The sequence below is a fragment of the Molothrus aeneus genome, chromosome 5 (genome assembly GCF_037042795.1).
Source record: "Molothrus aeneus isolate 106 chromosome 5, BPBGC_Maene_1.0, whole genome shotgun sequence".
Taxonomy (NCBI): Eukaryota; Metazoa; Chordata; class Aves; order Passeriformes; family Icteridae; genus Molothrus; species Molothrus aeneus.
Window position 1 is genome coordinate 1,474,859 of NC_089650.1, and position 8,143 is coordinate 1,483,001.

Genomic DNA, 8,143 nt, shown 5'->3' on the forward strand with positions numbered 1-8,143 from the left:
TGTGCCTGCAGGCAACCGCCACCCAAGAGCCCCACAGGGACGTCCCCAACCAGCCACCCCCAGATCCTTTCAAAGGCTGCCCAAAAGCCTCACGCTTCAGCACCGAGCTGCGGCTCTTACCTTGCTGCTGCACTCTTGAGCCCGAAGAGGCCGCTCCTGCGGCTCGCTCTTGCCTCGCCGTTCCACTCTTGAGCCCGAAGAGGCCGCTCCTGCGGCTCGCTCTCGCTTCGCTGTCCCACGGCTTCTGCAAAGGTCGACGAGGACGCAGTCAGGCCTGAGGAGCTCCGGCTGCCAAAGGGAACCGCCACCCTAGAGCCCCACAGCCAGATCCTCATGCCACCAGCCACGCAGCCCCCCAGCTGCCCAAAAGCCTCCAACTTCAGCTTGACTCACCGTCGCGACGTCCGGCGCAGTCCCACGCCGTGCTGGGAGCCGGGCCCTCTGGGCAAATGAAGCTGGGCACGCAAGGCAGCGGCCAAGAGGCTGCAGCCCTGCTTACAGGGGGCTCAAGCCGCTGCCTGGACTAAAAAGTGCCCGGGACTCCAGAGCACCGGCCCCCGCTTACAGGGCTGCTCTGGTCCCCAAGGCCTATGGAGGCTCCTTCTCTCCAGTTGCGGGGCGCTCCCCACTAACGGGGCGGGCGCCCCACACAGGCTGCCAGCTGAAGGGAGCACAAAGGCTCCCAGACCCGCAGCCTGCTTACAGGCCGGTCCACACCCAGGGAGCCACAGAGCTCGGCCTTCCCCCAAGGCAACAGGAACCTGACTCTAGAGTCAGGCAGTCCAGCTCACGGCCTAAAGCCGAGGGGCCGCCAGCCCAGCCCCGAGGACAGGGAGGGCACGCGCCCGGCCCCATGACTCCTGGCCCCACGCCTCTGAAAGGCCGGGGCCAGGGACACCCGCCTGGTTACAGGGGGTCCCTCCAACCGCCCGCCGAGGCCAGGGGACGCACAGAACCCCACTTACGGGGCCGCCCCCTGCTGCCCGGCACCCCCCAACAAGCACTACGGAGCACAGGCTCCGGCCTGCGCCCCACTTAGGGACAGGCCGGAGCCCGGCCGCAGCGCGGCAGCGCGGCAACGTGGCCGCCTGCAGAGCCCCGGGTGCCTCCTGTAGGAAGCAGGCCCAAAGGCGGGAGTGTGCCCTGCGGCACAGCACTTCTGCAAGCTGCCCCCTGGCAAGGGCCCGGGAGCGCTCGTTCCTGTTGCCTGGCTAAAGGAGCCTCCCCAGCCCTGCTTACAGGGACCTGGGTGGGGCTGCTCCTGGGGACAAAGGGTGCCGCCAAGGTCCTGACGCGTGCCCCGAGTACAGGGCCCGCACGCTGGCAGCTCACCAGCGCCACCGGCAGCGTGGGCGCACGCCCTGGCCCTGGCTACAGGCGGGTCACGCTGCCCACGCTGCCGCTAAGCGGCTTCGCGCCGTCCTCAGTAAGCAGGGGCGAGGCCGGAGGCTTTCTCCCCCCGCGCATTTTGGGCACCCGCCTGTGGCTGCACAGAGCTCCTCTTTCCCTCCTGGGAAGTCTAAGCTACGCTGCTCTGTGTTGAGAGCACAAACACACACTTCCTCACGCACACCAACTAAGACAGGGGAGGGGGAGACAGGGGAGGGGGGAGACAGTCCCAGAAGGGGGAGCAAGTTCTGTGCAGCCAACCTACTCCAGGGAGCCATTGCTAACGCTGAGCGGGAGGGGAAAGCGTCAGACCTGCCCGTGCACTGAGAGGAGGCCACAGGGGCCTCGACGTGCTGAAGCGCTTCAGGACTGGCACCGGGGACGCGGGCTGTGACACGCCCCGAGTACAGGGGGTCACGCTGGCCAGGGGCCAGCAGCAGGCAGAAAGCTGCCGGGGCTGGGGAAAAAGCCCTGCCCTGCTTACAGGGTAGCTGGGCTGGGGGCCGGGAGAGCTCCGTTTCCCCCCTGCGGTGCGGAGACAGGGGCTCTCACCCTCCTTTACAGGGTCGCCCCTCTCTCCGGGCAGCCAAAGGAGCACAACGGCAAAAGGCCGAGCACAGCAAAGACCAGCCCTGCACGCAGGGAGGTCGCCCAGCGCAAAGCCGGCCGCGGCACCCTGAAGGCGCCCTGGCCTGGAAGAGCCCTTTGCCCAGAGGGCCCCTCGCGTCCCTCTTCGGCTCCACGCTGGCTCTTGCCTTGCCGTTCCACTCTTCAGCTGGAAGACGCTGCCGCTCTTGCCTCGTCGTCCCGCGGCTTCTGCCAATGGACGACGACACACTCAGGCCTGAGAAGCTCCAGACCCTGTGCCTGCAGGCAACCGCCACCCAAGAGCCCCACAGGGACGTCCCCAACCAGCCACCCCCAGATCCTTTCAAAGGCTGCCCAAAAGCCTCACGCTTCAGCACCGAGCGGCGGCTCTTACCTTGCTGCTGCACTCTTGAGCCCGAAGAGGCCGCTCCTGCGGCTCGCTCTTGCCTCGCCGTTCCACTCTTGAGCCCGAAGAGGCCGCTCCTGCGGCTCGCTCTCGCTTCGCTGTCCCACGGCTTCTGCAAAGGTCGACGAGGACGCAGTCAGGCCTGAGGAGCTCCGGCTGCCAAAGGGAACCGCCACCCTAGAGCCCCACAGCCAGATCCTCATGCCACCAGCCACGCAGCCCCCCAGCTGCCCAAAAGCCTCCAACTTCAGCTTGACTCACCGTCGCGACGTCCGGCGCAGTCCCACGCCGTGCTGGGAGCCGGGCCCTCTGGGCAAATGAAGCTGGGCACGCAAGGCAGCGGCCAAGAGGCTGCAGCCCTGCTTACAGGGGGCTCAAGCCGCTGCCTGGACTAAAAAGTGCCCGGGACTCCAGAGCACCGGCCCCCGCTTACAGGGCTGCTCTGGTCCCCAAGGCCTATGGAGGCTCCTTCTCTCCAGTTGCGGGGCGCTCCCCACTAACGGGGCGGGCGCCCCACACAGGCTGCCAGCTGAAGGGAGCACAAAGGCTCCCAGACCCGCAGCCTGCTTACAGGCCGGTCCACACCCAGGGAGCCACAGAGCTCGGCCTTCCCCCAAGGCAACAGGAACCTGACTCTAGAGTCAGGCAGTCCAGCTCACGGCCTAAAGCCGAGGGGCCGCCAGCCCAGCCCCGAGGACAGGGAGGGCACGCGCCCGGCCCCATGACTCCTGGCCCCACGCCTCTGAAAGGCCGGGGCCAGGGACACCCGCCTGGTTACAGGGGGTCCCTCCAACCGCCCGCCGAGGCCAGGGGACGCACAGAACCCCACTTACGGGGCCGCCCCCTGCTGCCCGGCACCCCCCAACAAGCACTACGGAGCACAGGCTCCGGCCTGCGCCCCACATAGGGACAGGCCGGAGCCCGGCCGCAGCGCGGCAGCGCGGCAACGCGGCCGCCTGCAGAGCCCCGGGTGCCTCCTGTAGGAAGCAGGCCCAAAGGCGGGAGCGTGCCCTGCGGCACAGCACTTCTGCAAGCTGCCCCCTGGCAAGGGCCCGGGAGCGCTCGTTCCTGTTGCCTGGCTAAAGGAGCCTCCCCAGCCCTGCTTACAGGGACCTGGGTGGGGCTGCTCCTGGGGACAAAGGGTGCCGCCAAGGTCCTGACGCGTGCCCCGAGTACAGGGCCCGCACGCTGGCAGCTCACCAGCGCCACCGGCAGCGTGGGCGCACGCCCTGGCCCTGGCTACAGGCGGGTCACGCTGCCCACGCTGCCGCTAAGCGGCTTCGCGCCGTCCTCAGTAAGCAGGGGCGAGGCCGGAGGCTTTCTCCCCCCGCGCATTTTGGGCACCCGCCTGTGGCTGCACAGAGCTCCTCTTTCCCTCCTGGGAAGTCTAAGCTACGCTGCTCTGTGTTGAGAGCACAAACACACACTTCCTCACGCACACCGACTAAGACAGGGGAGGGGGAGACAGGGGAGGGGGGAGACAGTCCCAGAAGGGGGAGCAAGTTCTGTGCAGCCAACCTACTCCAGGGAGCCATTGCTAACGCTGAGCGGGAGGGGAAAGCGTCAGACCTGCCCGTGCACTGAGAGGAGGCCACAGGGGCCTCGACGTGCTGAAGCGCTTCAGGACTGGCACCGGGGACGCGGGCTGTGACACGCCCCGAGTACAGGGGGTCACGCTGGCCAGGGGCCAGCAGCAGGCAGAAAGCTGCCGGGGCTGGGGAAAAAGCCCTGCCCTGCTTACAGGGTAGCTGGGCTGGGGGCCGGGAGAGCTCCGTTTCCCCCCTGCGGTGCGGAGACAGGGGCTCTCACCCTCCTTTACAGGGTCGCCCCTCTCTCCGGGCAGCCAAAGGAGCACAACGGCAAAAGGCCGAGCACAGCAAAGACCAGCCCTGCACGCAGGGAGGTCGCCCAGCGCAAAGCCGGCCGCGGCACCCTGAAGGCGCCCTGGCCTGGAAGAGCCCTTTGCCCAGAGGGCCCCTCGCGTCCCTCTTCGGCTCCACGCTGGCTCTTGCCTCGCCGTTCCACTCTTCAGCTGGAAGACGCTGCCGCTCTTGCCTCGTCGTCCCGCGGCTTCTGCCAATGGACGACGACACACTCAGGCCTGAGAAGCTCCAGATCCTGTGCCTGCAGGCAACCGCCACCCAAGAGCCCCACAGGGACGTCCCCAACCAGCCACCCCCAGATCCTTTCAAAGGCTGCCCAAAAGCCTCACGCTTCAGCACCGAGCTGCGGCTCTTACCTTGCTGCTGCACTCTTGAGCCCGAAGAGGCCGCTCCTGCGGCTCGCTCTTGCCTCGCCGTTCCACTCTTGAGCCCGAAGAGGCCGCTCCTGCGGCTCGCTCTCGCTTCGCTGTCCCACGGCTTCTGCAAAGGTCGACGAGGACGCAGTCAGGCCTGAGGAGCTCCGGCTGCCAAAGGGAACCGCCACCCTAGAGCCCCACAGCCAGATCCTCATGCCACCAGCCACGCAGCCCCCCAGCTGCCCAAAAGCCTCCAACTTCAGCTTGACTCACCGTCGCGACGTCCGGCGCAGTCCCACGCCGTGCTGGGAGCCGGGCCCTCTGGGCAAATGAAGCTGGGCACGCAAGGCAGCGGCCAAGAGGCTGCAGCCCTGCTTACAGGGGGCTCAAGCCGCTGCCTGGACTAAAAAGTGCCCGGGACTCCAGAGCACCGGCCCCCGCTTACAGGGCTGCTCTGGTCCCCAAGGCCTATGGAGGCTCCTTCTCTCCAGTTGCGGGGCGCTCCCCACTAACGGGGCGGGCGCCCCACACAGGCTGCCAGCTGAAGGGAGCACAAAGGCTCCCAGACCCGCAGCCTGCTTACAGGCCGGTCCACACCCAGGGAGCCACAGAGCTCGGCCTTCCCCCAAGGCAACAGGAACCTGACTCTAGAGTCAGGCAGTCCAGCTCACGGCCTAAAGCCGAGGGGCCGCCAGCCCAGCCCCGAGGACAGGGAGGGCACGCGCCCGGCCCCATGACTCCTGGCCCCACGCCTCTGAAAGGCCGGGGCCAGGGACACCCGCCTGGTTACAGGGGGTCCCTCCAACCGCCCGCCGAGGCCAGGGGACGCACAGAACCCCACTTACGGGGCCGCCCCCTGCTGCCCGGCACCCCCCAACAAGCACTACGGAGCACAGGCTCCGGCCTGCGCCCCACATAGGGACAGGCCGGAGCCCGGCCGCAGCGCGGCAGCGCGGCAACGCGGCCGCCTGCAGAGCCCCGGGTGCCTCCTGTAGGAAGCAGGCCCAAAGGCGGGAGCGTGCCCTGCGGCACAGCACTTCTGCAAGCTGCCCCCTGGCAAGGGCCCGGGAGCGCTCGTTCCTGTTGCCTGGCTAAAGGAGCCTCCCCAGCCCTGCTTACAGGGACCTGGGTGGGGCTGCTCCTGGGGACAAAGGGTGCCGCCAAGGTCCTGACGCGTGCCCCGAGTACAGGGCCCGCACGCTGGCAGCTCACCAGCGCCACCGGCAGCGTGGGCGCACGCCCTGGCCCTGGCTACAGGCGGGTCACGCTGCCCACGCTGCCGCTAAGCGGCTTCGCGCCGTCCTCAGTAAGCAGGGGCGAGGCCGGAGGCTTTCTCCCCCCGCGCATTTTGGGCACCCGCCTGTGGCTGCACAGAGCTCCTCTTTCCCTCCTGGGAAGTCTAAGCTACGCTGCTCTGTGTTGAGAGCACAAACACACACTTCCTCACGCACACCAACTAAGACAGGGGAGGGGGAGACAGGGGAGGGGGGAGACAGTCCCAGAAGGGGGAGCAAGTTCTGTGCAGCCAACCTACTCCAGGGAGCCATTGCTAACGCTGAGCGGGAGGGGAAAGCGTCAGACCTGCCCGTGCACTGAGAGGAGGCCACAGGGGCCTCGACGTGCTGAAGCGCTTCAGGACTGGCACCGGGGACGCGGGCTGTGACACGCCCCGAGTACAGGGGGTCACGCTGGCCAGGGGCCAGCAGCAGGCAGAAAGCTGCCGGGGCTGGGGAAAAAGCCCTGCCCTGCTTACAGGGTAGCTGGGCTGGGGGCCGGGAGAGCTCCGTTTCCCCCCTGCGGTGCGGAGACAGGGGCTCTCACCCTCCTTTACAGGGTCGCCCCTCTCTCCGGGCAGCCAAAGGAGCACAACGGCAAAAGGCCGAGCACAGCAAAGACCAGCCCTGCACGCAGGGAGGTCGCCCAGCGCAAAGCCGGCCGCGGCACCCTGAAGGCGCCCTGGCCTGGAAGAGCCCTTTGCCCAGAGGGCCCCTCGCGTCCCTCTTCGGCTCCACGCTGGCTCTTGCCTTGCCGTTCCACTCTTCAGCTGGAAGACGCTGCCGCTCTTGCCTCGTCGTCCCGCGGCTTCTGCCAATGGACGACGACACACTCAGGCCTGAGAAGCTCCAGACCCTGTGCCTGCAGGCAACCGCCACCCAAGAGCCCCACAGGGACGTCCCCAACCAGCCACCCCCAGATCCTTTCAAAGGCTGCCCAAAAGCCTCACGCTTCAGCACCGAGCTGCGGCTCTTACCTTGCTGCTGCACTCTTGAGCCCGAAGAGGCCGCTCCTGCGGCTCGCTCTTGCCTCGCCGTTCCACTCTTGAGCCCGAAGAGGCCGCTCCTGCGGCTCGCTCTCGCTTCGCTGTCCCACGGCTTCTGCAAAGGTCGACGAGGACGCAGTCAGGCCTGAGGAGCTCCGGCTGCCAAAGGGAACCGTCACCCTAGAGCCCCACAGCCAGATCCTCATGCCACCAGCCACGCAGCCCCCCAGCTGCCCAAAAGCCTCCAACTTCAGCTTGACTCACCGTCGCGACGTCCGGCGCAGTCCCACGCCGTGCTGGGAGCCGGGCCCTCTGGGCAAATGAAGCTGGGCACGCAAGGCAGCGGCCAAGAGGCTGCAGCCCTGCTTACAGGGGGCTCAAGCCGCTGCCTGGACTAAAAAGTGCCCGGGACTCCAGAGCACCGGCCCCCGCTTACAGGGCTGCTCTGGTCCCCAAGGCCTATGGAGGCTCCTTCTCTCCAGTTGCGGGGCGCTCCCCACTAACGGGGCGGGCGCCCCACACAGGCTGCCAGCTGAAGGGAGCACAAAGGCTCCCAGACCCGCAGCCTGCTTACAGGCCGGTCCACACCCAGGGAGCCACAGAGCTCGGCCTTCCCCCAAGGCAACAGGAACCTGACTCTAGAGTCAGGCAGTCCAGCTCACGGCCTAAAGCCGAGGGGCCGCCAGCCCAGCCCCGAGGACAGGGAGGGCACGCGCCCGGCCCCATGACTCCTGGCCCCACGCCTCTGAAAGGCCGGGGCCAGGGACACCCGCCTGGTTACAGGGGGTCCCTCCAACCGCCCGCCGAGGCCAGGGGACGCACAGAACCCCACTTACGGGGCCGCCCCCTGCTGCCCGGCACCCCCCAACAAGCACTACGGAGCACAGGCTCCGGCCTGCGCCCCACTTAGGGACAGGCCGGAGCCCGGCCGCAGCGCGGCAGCGCGGCAACGCGGCCGCCTGCAGAGCCCCGGGTGCCTCCTGTAGGAAGCAGGCCCAAAGGCGGGAGCGTGCCCCGCGGCACAGCACTTCTGCAAGCTGCCCCCTGGCAAGGGCCCGGGAGCGCTCGTTCCTGTTGCCTGGCTAAAGGAGCCTCCCCAGCCCTGCTTACAGGGACCTGGGTGGGGCTGCTCCTGGGGACAAAGGGTGCCGCCAAGGTCCTGACGCGTGCCCCGAGTACAGGGCCGCACGCTGGCAGCTCACCAGCGCCACCGGCAGCGTGGGCGCACGCCCTGGCCCTGGCTACAGGCGGGTCACGCTGC